The sequence below is a fragment of the Littorina saxatilis genome, linkage group LG11 (assembly GCF_037325665.1).
Source record: "Littorina saxatilis isolate snail1 linkage group LG11, US_GU_Lsax_2.0, whole genome shotgun sequence".
Lineage (NCBI taxonomy): Eukaryota > Metazoa > Mollusca > Gastropoda > Littorinimorpha > Littorinidae > Littorina > Littorina saxatilis.
Genome location: NC_090255.1, coordinates 13,416,684 through 13,427,745, shown reverse-complemented (window position 1 = coordinate 13,427,745; position 11,062 = coordinate 13,416,684). Strand labels below are relative to the sequence as shown.

The 11,062-nt window shown below is 41.3% G+C and overlaps 1 protein-coding gene across 1 annotated transcript in view; it reads left to right on the top strand.

Annotated features, from left to right (window-relative positions):
* The first annotated feature begins 380 nt into the window (after positions 1-380).
* The window catches only part of LOC138979792 (solute carrier organic anion transporter family member 4A1-like), a 90,272-nt gene continuing 79,590 nt past the window's right edge, over positions 381-11,062 (top strand). Inside the window, exon 1 of the mRNA XM_070352534.1 lies at positions 381-557. The gene's annotated coding sequence lies outside the window, so the exon portion shown is untranslated. The remainder of the gene's footprint in view (positions 558-11,062) is intronic.

Sequence of the window (11,062 nt, the reverse complement as noted above, 5' to 3'; positions counted from 1 at the left end):
TTAAACAAACAATCACAACACATCAAACAATCACAATCACGCACCATATATCTTGCTGTTCTAGCATATCTGCACATTGTCGTTACCGTTAGCTAGTGCCGCGTTGTGCTTGCTGAATTTGTTTTAAATAATTATGTAGTGTCTGTGCAAATCGTCATACCCTCGAGTCTGAAGCACTGTGACATTTTTTGTAACCCCCTCCCCCCTCCCACGAAGATATCTTATGTCCTGAACCGAGACTCAACAACACAGCCTTGAAAGGGTACTTCCCGCAACGTTGAATAGATCCTATGTAGATCTATTTCATGCAGCACTGCCGGGAAACCCACCGTATCAAACGCTGGAATTCCGGAAGGTGAGGCCGCTACCGGATCAGTTCAGTAGTGACGATACTGCATGATATTAGACCTACCCAGTGGAGAGGGACATGGTTTGGTCGCAAGACTCTCAGTCTGCCCCCTGTGTGAATATTGTGTAAGAAGTGAAATCAGTTGTGACGTTCATGTGCTGAAAGGTTCAGCTCTATTAAGTCACCACTAACTGACGACATGTATAAGGTAAGTTCCCGGCTTTCGTGGCAGCTTACATACACAGAGTGTATGTCTGCACCTGTGTTTGTCTGTTATCGACAACATTGGACTCTGTCAGTGTTGACAACTGTCTCTGCGTACCCGGCTGTCACTATCTTGGTCGTTACGACACTGTCGCATTGCGGCCTATAAATAATTTGAAAATTAAATAAATGCATGAAGTCTGGAAGCTAACATCAAATGAAATTACATGGTTCTTGGGTACGAAGTTACGTAAAGACCATACTTGAAGGGAGAGGGAGAGGAGGGGAAGGGGACCAAAACCTGTCACGTGCCTGAGATTTGAGCCAGGCATAGAAACATTCTCAGAAAGTGCGTGATTAATTCAAACGAATTTAGACCATTATCACACATAATTATGTGGAAAAGCCAAACACAGCGAGCACAGCATGCACTTCAAACGTTTTGCGAAACAAAAGCATCGCTTTGGACCGATTACTTGAACTGGACGTCGTCACTCAATGGCCGATCTTGGGACAGGTGGTGTGATAATCATGCTCGCGTCATGAAGCTGTCTTCATTTGAACATGCTGGTGGTCACCCATTATTACGGCAAAGCCAAACACAGCGAGCACAGCATACACTAAAAAAAAACCCACTTGACGTGATCTTTTCGAAACGCAAGGACACACAGGTTGTAGTGACACTGAGACTGGCGGCGTGCCGTGGCTAAATGCAGACACGCCAAGGTTTTGAAAAGACAGTTTGACAGTTGAATGGGTAGTCTTCCCCTTCAAGATACAACCCTTTTCGTTACCACGACCATGTGCACCACACCACCACCATGTGCACCACACCACCACCATGTGCACCACACCACCACCATGTGCACCACACCACCACCAATGTGTCCTGGCTTTTACATGAAATCTTCTTCTTCTTCTTCTTCTTCTTGTTCTTGTCGATCACTCAGACATGAATAAAAGCATCCTTCCACGTAGACACACACCCAAAATGAACATTCCACGTAGACACACACCCAACATGAACATTCCACGTAGACACACACCCAACATGAACATTCCACGTAGACACACACCCAAAATGAACATTCCACGTAGACACACACCCAACATGAACATTCCACGTAGACACACACCCAACATGAACAGCCTGGCAGCTGCCTGGGCACAGCGAGAATTGTTTTGTCTTCACAATTAATTTCGTACATTGACTGACTGACTATAAAAGCTTAACGTCCTCTGAGGTAACTAGGACCTATATCAGTGGGACATGATAGGACGATAGTAGAACATTGACGTTAAGTGGGTGTTTGGTATGAAATGAATCCAGCAAAGAATTCCCATTCTGTACAAAAAAGCAGTCAGGCAGGAGAGTTTTTTTTCTTAATGGTTTATTCAGGCATCAACATTTACAATATATATAGTAGGAACATGTGACAACACAGCAGTTGTGAATTATCTTCATGTGACAAATCATAAGTGAATCCTCTGTAAATGAAACAGGAGAACAAAAAAAACACAACGGAAAAACATGATATTTGACTGGAAAATACGGATATAAACTATATTATGTTTTCCATTATTCGACTAAGGTATTGTCTGGTAGCCACTTCTTTAAAAAAACATATACAAGATACAAGATACAAGATACAAGATATTTATTCACCAATTTTGCAAAAGGATTTCATCTTGGCACGGCACGGTAAAAATAAAATAAAAACCAACCAGACACATATGCAGACACACATCACCATGCATGCATACATACGTACATTACACTGTCATGCACACACAGACACAACTCACACACACACACACACACACACACACACACACACACACACACACACACACACACACACACACACACACACACACACACAATTATTTACATTCTCACACATAACCAGCCACATATCTACATCACAAATTCACATCGTCGCCTTGTAAACGTAAAAACCATATCAGTTTAAAAGGGGTGCCAGTAATATCAATACAACATTAGTGAATACTAGAACAATACCTAAAATTTATAATCCATTTAAAAGTAAGTAGTACATGTAATTATTATCATTTAGTCAGATCATCACATAAAATTATATAATCATGATCTAGACAGTTTAAAACAACAGTATTAACAGACTATCACAGATCCACTCAAGCACCTGAACTTAGAGTCGCATTGCACAAAACTACTACCATCACAGAACTACTCCAGCACCTAAAAAATAAGGACCATTCCACATTGCACATATTTCCACTATCACAAGTTATGAGAACAGTAATGGAATGCAGTGAAAGGACTAAGTAACAAAAGAACCCCCCCCCCCCCCCCAATCCTATAACTACAGTATATTACAACGTCTTCACTACAGGAGTTGTCAGTACAGCATGGGGGATGAAGCTAGAGCGAAAGCGACTAGTTCTGGCTTTCAAAGCTCTGTAGCGCCTACCAGATGGAAGAGGCTCGAAGAAGTGGTTTGCCGGGTGGGAGGGGTCGCGAACAATCTTTCCTGCTTTTCGACCTGAGCGCAACTCAAAGATAGAGGCAACGGAAGGGAAGTCACAGCCCGCGATTTTGGAGGCTGTCCGCACAATGCTCTCCAGTAGCTGTTTCTCTTTCTCAGTGGTGCTGCCATACCAGACCGTGATAGAAAAACACAGGGTGCTCTCAACGACTGCGCGATAGAACTGCGCCATGATTTGCTGTGACATACGGAACTTGCGCAACTGTCTCAGGAAGTGCAGCCGCTGCTGGCACTTCTTAATGATGGACGTGGTGTTCCCGTCCCATTTCAGGTCTTCAGAGATCAGTGTGCCGAGAAATTTGAATGAAGAGACCTGTTCTACAGCTTCCCCATTTATTTCAAGGGGCAAGATGGGGTCTTTCTTTCGTCGAGGGTCGATAACGACTTCTTTTGTTTTAAGAACGTTTAGCTCGAGATCATTTTCAGAGCACCACTCAACCACTCTTTGAACCTCCCCCCGGTAAGCGTCCTCATTGGAGTCAGAAATCAGGCCTTCAATGGTGGTGTCGTCTGAGAATTTGATTATGTATGTGGATGGGTGAGCGGAGGTGCAGTCGTTGGTGAAAAGGGTGAAGAGTAGAGGGGACAGAACACAGCCCTGCGGGGCACCAGTGTTTAGAGTGAGTGAGGCAGAGAGTGAGTTGTTGAGTCGGACGACCTGAGGACGGTCAAGCAAGAAGTCTAGAAGCCAGTGGCAGAGAGAGAGAGGGACATCGAGACCAATCAGTTTGTGGAGGAGCTTGTGAGGGATGATCGTGTTGAATGCGGAGGAATAATCAATGAACAACATTCTAGCGTAGGTGCGAGGGTTCTCATTTCCATTTGGATACTTCATTTCCATTTGGTGTACATATTTGCAATGATGGTTTTTACATTTAGTCAAGTTTTGACTAAATGTTTTAACATAGAGGGGGAATCGAGACGAGGGTCGTGGTGTGTGTGTGTGTGTGTGTGTGTGTGTGTGTGTGTGTGTGTGTGTGTGTGTGTGTGTGTGTGTGTGTGTGTGTGTGTGTCTGTGTCTGTGCGTGTGTGTGTGTAGAGCGATTCAGACCAAACTACTGGACCGATCTTTATGAAATTTGACATGAGAGTTCCTGGGAATTATATCCCCCGACCTTTTTTTCGTTTTTTCAATAAATACCTTTGATGACGTCATATCCGGCTTTTTGTAAAAGTTGAGGCGGCACTGTCACACCCTCATTTTTTAATCAAATTGATTGAAAGTTTGGCCAAGCAATCTTCGACGAAGGCCGGACTTCGGTATTGCATTTCAGCTTGGTGGCTTACAAATTAATTAATGACTTTGGTCATTAAAAATCTGAAAATTGTAAAAAAAATAATTGTTTTATAAATCGATCCAAATTTACGTTCATCTTATTCTTCATCATTTTCTGATTCCAAAAACATATAAATATGTTATATTTGGATTAAAAACAAGCTCTGAAAATTAAAAATATAAAAATTATGATCAAAATTAAATTTTCGAAATCAATTTAAAAACACTTTCATCTTATTCCTTGTCGGTTCCTGATTCCAAAAACATATAGATATAATATATTTGGATTAAAAACACGCTCAGAAAGTTAAAAGAAGGTACAGAAAAGCGTGCTATCCTTCTCAGCGCAACTACTACCCCCCTCTTCTTGTCAATTTCACTGCCTTTGTGGACTGACGATGCTACGAGTATACGGTCTTACTGAAAAATTGCATTGCGTTCAGTTTCATTCTGTGAGTTCGACAGCTTGACTAAATGTTGTATTTTCGCCTTACGCGACTTGTAGTTTATTTATTCTACATTTATATAGGCAGGAGAGTTTTGGTGTGTCAAAGCGGAGGGAAGAAATTAGGATGAAATTAGTCCTTGTAAAAGACAGGACAGGTGTGTGGTCTCAATTAAACTTGCCCTGGCGACCACCTCTCGATAACGACCAACCGCCCATAACGACCCCCCCCCCCCCATAAAGTATCCAAGACACATTTTTATTTTATTTTTTAATCCACCTGTCTATAGCGACCAGTTTTGGTCGGTCCCTGGGGTGGTCGTTTTAGACAGGTTCGACAGCAGTACAATAGGTGGTTTGCAACAGAAGGAGGGTATCTTTAAAGGACACTCTATAGAGCACTGAATAACAAATTGTGTTGACTGCCAGCTATACCAGTGACACAAAGCGTGTCGACACTTAGGTGTCCTCTGCGTCTTGTCGTTTTAACACGCAAAGAATTCTGTGTCAGGAGGGTGTGACCTTCACCTGTGCTAGTCAGTCTCAATTTTGCTTGTATGGCTTTGTTTTGTCTTTACCCTGTTTGCTTTTGTGTTTGCTTGCATGGCGTATGCTGAGTATGCTGTGTTATGTAGATTGTGGGTCTTGTTCATTGTGTATGGTTTTATTATTAGTTATGTTAATTCTAGTTATTGTAAAGCGCATTGAGCATATATGATTATGCGCTATTGCAAAATAATGTCCATTATTATTATTATAATGAGTAGCCTACATTTATATCAGTACATTTTGTTATGCTTTTTGTGTGTGTAATTTTTAAGTCTGTGTGTGTGTGTGTGTGTGTGTGTGTGTGTGTGTGTGTGTGTGTGTCTGTGTGTGTCTGTCTCTCTCTCTCTGTCTCTTTCTCTCCCTCTGTCTGTGTGTGTGTCTGTCTCTCTCGCTCTGTGTCTTTGTCTCCCTGTGTGTCTGTGTCTGTGTGTCTGTCTGTGTGTCTGTCTCTGTCTCTGTTTCTGTCTCTGTCTCTCTCTCTGTCTCTCTCTCTCTCTCTCTCTGTTGCGATTTTCCATCATCATCATCAACATCATTATCATCATCATCATCACTTGATCATCATCATCATCATCATCATCATCATCATCATCATCATCATCATCAACATCTTCATCATCATCATTTACACCATATAATCATTATTAGCATTAGTGTAAACGTTGGTATCGTGTGAATTTTACCGTCGATCACTTTACATGTGTAACCTCAATTAATATGTTGCATGTTTCGCTTTCGATTTGTATGTTGCTTACTTTGTCATTTTGTTGTTTATGTTTATTTGCTTGTTTGCTGACTTGTCGATTGTTTGCTGGTTCGTTCGTTTATTTTGTTTATTTGTCATGTTGCTTTACTTGTTTATCATTTATCAGACATTTGTATTAGAAGTAAGGACCGGTTGTAAGAAAAGGCGTCGCCTTAAACCTCTATCATTGAAAAATAAAGTTCCATCATCATCTCTCTCTCTCTCTCTCTCTCTCTCTCTCTCTCTCTCTCTCTCTCTCTCTCTCTCTCTCTCTCTCTCTCTCTCTCTCTCTCTCTCTCTCTCTCTCTCTCTCTCTCTCTCTCAAGGCTCGCGTGTCCATGTGAATTATAGCACCCTTGATGCTGTCAGATAAATCAAAGGACAGTCTATTAATAACTCTCTTACACGACAAAGACACACTTGTTAGAGTTCTGTAATTCTCTCAAGTCGCTTGAAACGAGCATTGTTATGCTGCACTGGGACCATAGAACTGTCAGCTTGCACTCTATTGACTTACCTGCTCTTTCAAACCTGCGTTGCATGCATGCAGTATGAAGTAAAAAGTGTAAAAACACATGCATTCCTACGCGTGACATTTTTCTCAGAAGGCTTGTGACGACTTGCTGTGAAGGGGGAATCAGTCCGCATGCATGCATGCACTCTTTTTCCACCTCCTTTGAAACCTTCGTTGGTTGCATCACAGGCGGAAGGTATCGTCCACTGGACTACTACTATCACAGAAAGACTACAGGGTCTTTCCTGGCAAAATTGCTTAGGCACAGTTAATAATTGTCTACCTATACCCGTGTGACTTGGAATAATAGGCCGTGAAAGGTAAATATGCGCCGAAATGGCTGCAATCTACTGGCCGTATAAAATTTCATCTCACACAGCATCACTGCAGAGCGCCTAGAACTGTACCCACGGAATATGCGCGATATAAGACTCATTGATTGATTGATTGATTGACTTGTTTTGTGTTTTAGATTCAGAGGTACACAATAACGTGCTATTGCAGATAAGCTTACAGCGAGTCGCATTGAAATCACAAACTGAAGACTAAATTGTGAAAAAAAGGAAACTGGATCACACGGGTTCACGATGGCTCAGGGGTAAGATAAACCACGCAAAATATATTCTTTGAAAATTGCTCGCTCTTTACGGAGGGCACCTAGGATGTTCTCAAGCGGTGAGTGTTTAAATGAAAGGGTGTTTGTACTGTGTGTAAAAGCCTGACAGTGTCTGTGATGGTTTACGGGAGGCTGACTGTGCCTTTAAGTGCTCAAAACACCTACGTGCCTACACACGACATTAGGGAGATTTAATAAACGAAACGTCGGGACGTTTCGTTTTGAAGTTGTGGTAAACGTCATCATTTCGGGGGTCTCTCGCTGGAAAGGTGAAGGTCAACTGAAACGGAACGTGGAACGTCAAAACGCAGTCACGTTTTCCACCCCCAAAAAACGAACAATATTTCGTCAACTTTTGTGAGTATTTTTGCACACTAACAGTTTTATTTGTTGGCCATTTTATGCATTGCTAGATTCATCAACCCTTTCACAGTCTTTCAGCGCTGAGAATGTGTTCATTGGAGGTAGACAACTGTTGTGAACTGAAATATTTTGAAGGGTGCTGATCCTGGTACATTTATCCAACTTCATGGTGAGAAAGCAAATGGCGAAGCAGAAGTAGGTCATCGCATCGAATTTTTATTCTGGCTTCGTATGTGATTTTGTATAAACAAAGTCTGTGTGATTTATTTGGACTGAAAATAATCAAAGTATGCCCGATTCTGGACCACCTCCTAGGGGTTTTTTTTCCATTCTGATCGAGGACAGACGTGATAATTTCACTTGAAGATTTATCGCCCTTCCTTCATTCCGAAACGAAACGTGAATACATCTAAATCTTGTCTGCGGCCTATGCCGTCTCGTTTCACGTTCCGTTTCGCGGGGTGACTCATTCACCAAACGAAACGAGCTGCAAAACGAAACGTGGTGTCCTTTAAATCTCCCTACTATATCTCAGGTTACTGTTTATTGTCTCTCTCTTTTCGTGCAGACCATACAGACACCAACGAATAAATCGTCAGTATGACTCACATTTAGACAAGCAGTAGGAACGTTCTCGTCACACGTTTGCCTTCAAGATGCACGTAGCAATTGTCTCAAGTTACGTCCTTTCTCCAGCTGCATGTTTGCATGTGCGTGTAAATCAAACTTTTTTTCGGTCTCTGAGACAACACGTAAGCCAGGTTCAAACAAAACTTTTCGGTCGATCTCTAGCTGAGACTTCTTTTATTTCATTCTTGGTTTCTTTCTCCAAAAGCTTCTTAGAGATGTATAGAAAGTGCTTTTTAACATTTTTTTTTTAGAACGTGTACGTGTAGCGTCATCAAATGCATATTTTCACATAATCAAATGCATTTATTATATTCAACATCAAACGTTTGCCAGGATCTACACTTCGTGTGTATCTGGACCAAGCCTCTTCGACGAGTACGGGCAACGTCAAAATCTATACGTACACGTCTTGGCTACACGTAGTGCTTATGGACCTCCCTAATTTCAGGCCAGTCAGAATGGATAGAGAGTGATGGAGAAAGGATAATAGGAACCTAGAGGGCGAGTGAGAGCTGCATGGAACAAAGACTGGGAGATGAGGACAGCTGATAAGAAGAGAATTGCTCCCTTATCTCGCACATCGTCGACGAGGCCATTCTTTTTGTTCTGGCATAGAGAGAGAGAGAGAGAGAGAGAGAGAGAGAGAGAGAGAGAGAGAGAGAGAGAGAGAGAGAGATAGACGTAAGACGTAAGACATTTTTATTGATTAAACACACAAGGTTCATTTCAACGGGGTGTGGGGAGGGGAGAGGGGTCAGTAATACATGCCGTGTGTTTGTATTCATGGACAATCACACGGTTGTATCTCTTTCTCTCTAACATACACTCACACGAACGCACGCACGCTCAGTCTCACTCTCTCTCCCTCACTCATTCTCTCAAACCTAAAAACATTTCATTTCATTTCATTTTCATTACTTTATTGTCCCATCGCTGGGAAATTCGGGTCGCTTCCTCCCAGTGGAAAGCTAGCAGCAACGGAGTCGCGCTACCCAGCTGTCTGCGTGTTTAGGTGTATTCAGCCACCTGCACTTATGGCAGAATGACCAAGGTCTTTTACGTGCCATTGTGATGACACGGGGGTGGGACATGGCTTCCGTCTCTGGGTCTGCACATAAAGTTGACCCGTGTCCGTCCCGGCCCGAATTCGAACCTGCGACCTTTCGATCACAAGTCCAGTGCTCTACCAACTGAGCTACCGGGCCCCCAGCGTATGAATTAACAGGTCGCGTAAGGCGAAAATACAACATTTAGTCAACCTCAGTCGAACTCACAGAATGACACTGAACGCATTGCATTTTTTCCGCAATAGACCGTACACTCTGTCCACCGCACGTGGCAAAGGCAGTGTATGTGCGAGTGTGCGAGGGCTGTATTTTGTATATTGATTATTTGAAACATGTATAAATGTGTCTCCAGGAATATGTTTTGTTTTAATCTTGTGTCGATAGGGCCTACTATTTAGTTCTGCCTCGTTATTAGCCATTGAGTATAACTGTTTTATCATCATCGCTTTGTTGTTGTTCTTTGGCCATTTACGTTGAATGACTTGTTATACATTGACATTGATAGTTTTATTCTTCTTCTTCTTCGTCGCTCGCTAGATAGTTTTATTATAAGAACCTTTTCTAATTCCTGTTAACTCGATGTTCTTTAACTATATTTATACATAAATGCATATTGTAAAGCACTATGCATTGTTAGAGGATCTTCTAGTAGGAGTGTTTAAATGTCGAAGCTGCTTTTCCCAGTTTTACATAAGAGACCGACTGTATATTGTGCTATTGTATTTGTCAGACTTTATTGTACCAAGTCCCTACACATGTTGTAATGCGCTTTGAGCCAAATATTTTTGTTTCTTGTAAGGGATAGGCGCAATATAAATACACTTTATTATTATTATTATTGTAAACCCCTTCTCACAGTCTGGGTTTAACGGGGTTGGACTCGTCCGTCACAAACTCGTAAAAGAAACAGTTGTTGTAATTTTGAAGTTTATTCTCTTCTTCTAAAACTAGATTGACATTAACTTTCACTTTACTAGACTAAACAAAAAATGACTAAAAGGAAAATATAAAAATAAGGAAAGAAAGGAAAAGAAAAAAGGACTCTAGCCAGCATGTGCATCCTGAAATCAACAAACATTCAAATGCAATCAATTACACGGCTAGAAAACATAACCAACATCATTCAAAACGAACATCAGAACAAATATCTTATTTTGACAACACACTTTGATTAATAGTCATCGGATCAAAACACTGCCCACTGGTTAACAACATTTTATCAGAACATCGCCCAAATGAACTAAAACCACAAGCGAACTCACTGCCAATCTTACAGTTTGGAGTATGCGCTATCTTCTGTTAATATGCTTATGGATTAGACTTCATTAATTGGATCCAAAACATAAGGAACACAAGTCTAAATCAATTCCAATTCGCACACAATGGAACGTAATTGTCCATCAGAATGAGACACAACTTATCCGAAAAAGGATTAAAGTCTCATAGAGTCCAAAGACTCATTTACTCATATATCTGTTAGTTCTTTCATCAATCACTAACTTTCCGAGTACATCGTTCAATGGCATTTTTTCTGATCTCAAGTTTACAACCATGACAACCAATATGATCCTCGTATTAATCTTTCATTCAGTTACATATTACACATTACATATTTCTCACAAAAGGACAAACCCATTCCGCCGCATCATTACATAGTTTTTCCTGCCTTTCTCCACCAAGAAAGATAACGCATTACTTTGTTCTTCTAACAATAAAACTATCATTCTTAACTATGCTTAGCTACTGACAGACAGACTCAAAACAAAGCAAAGACTG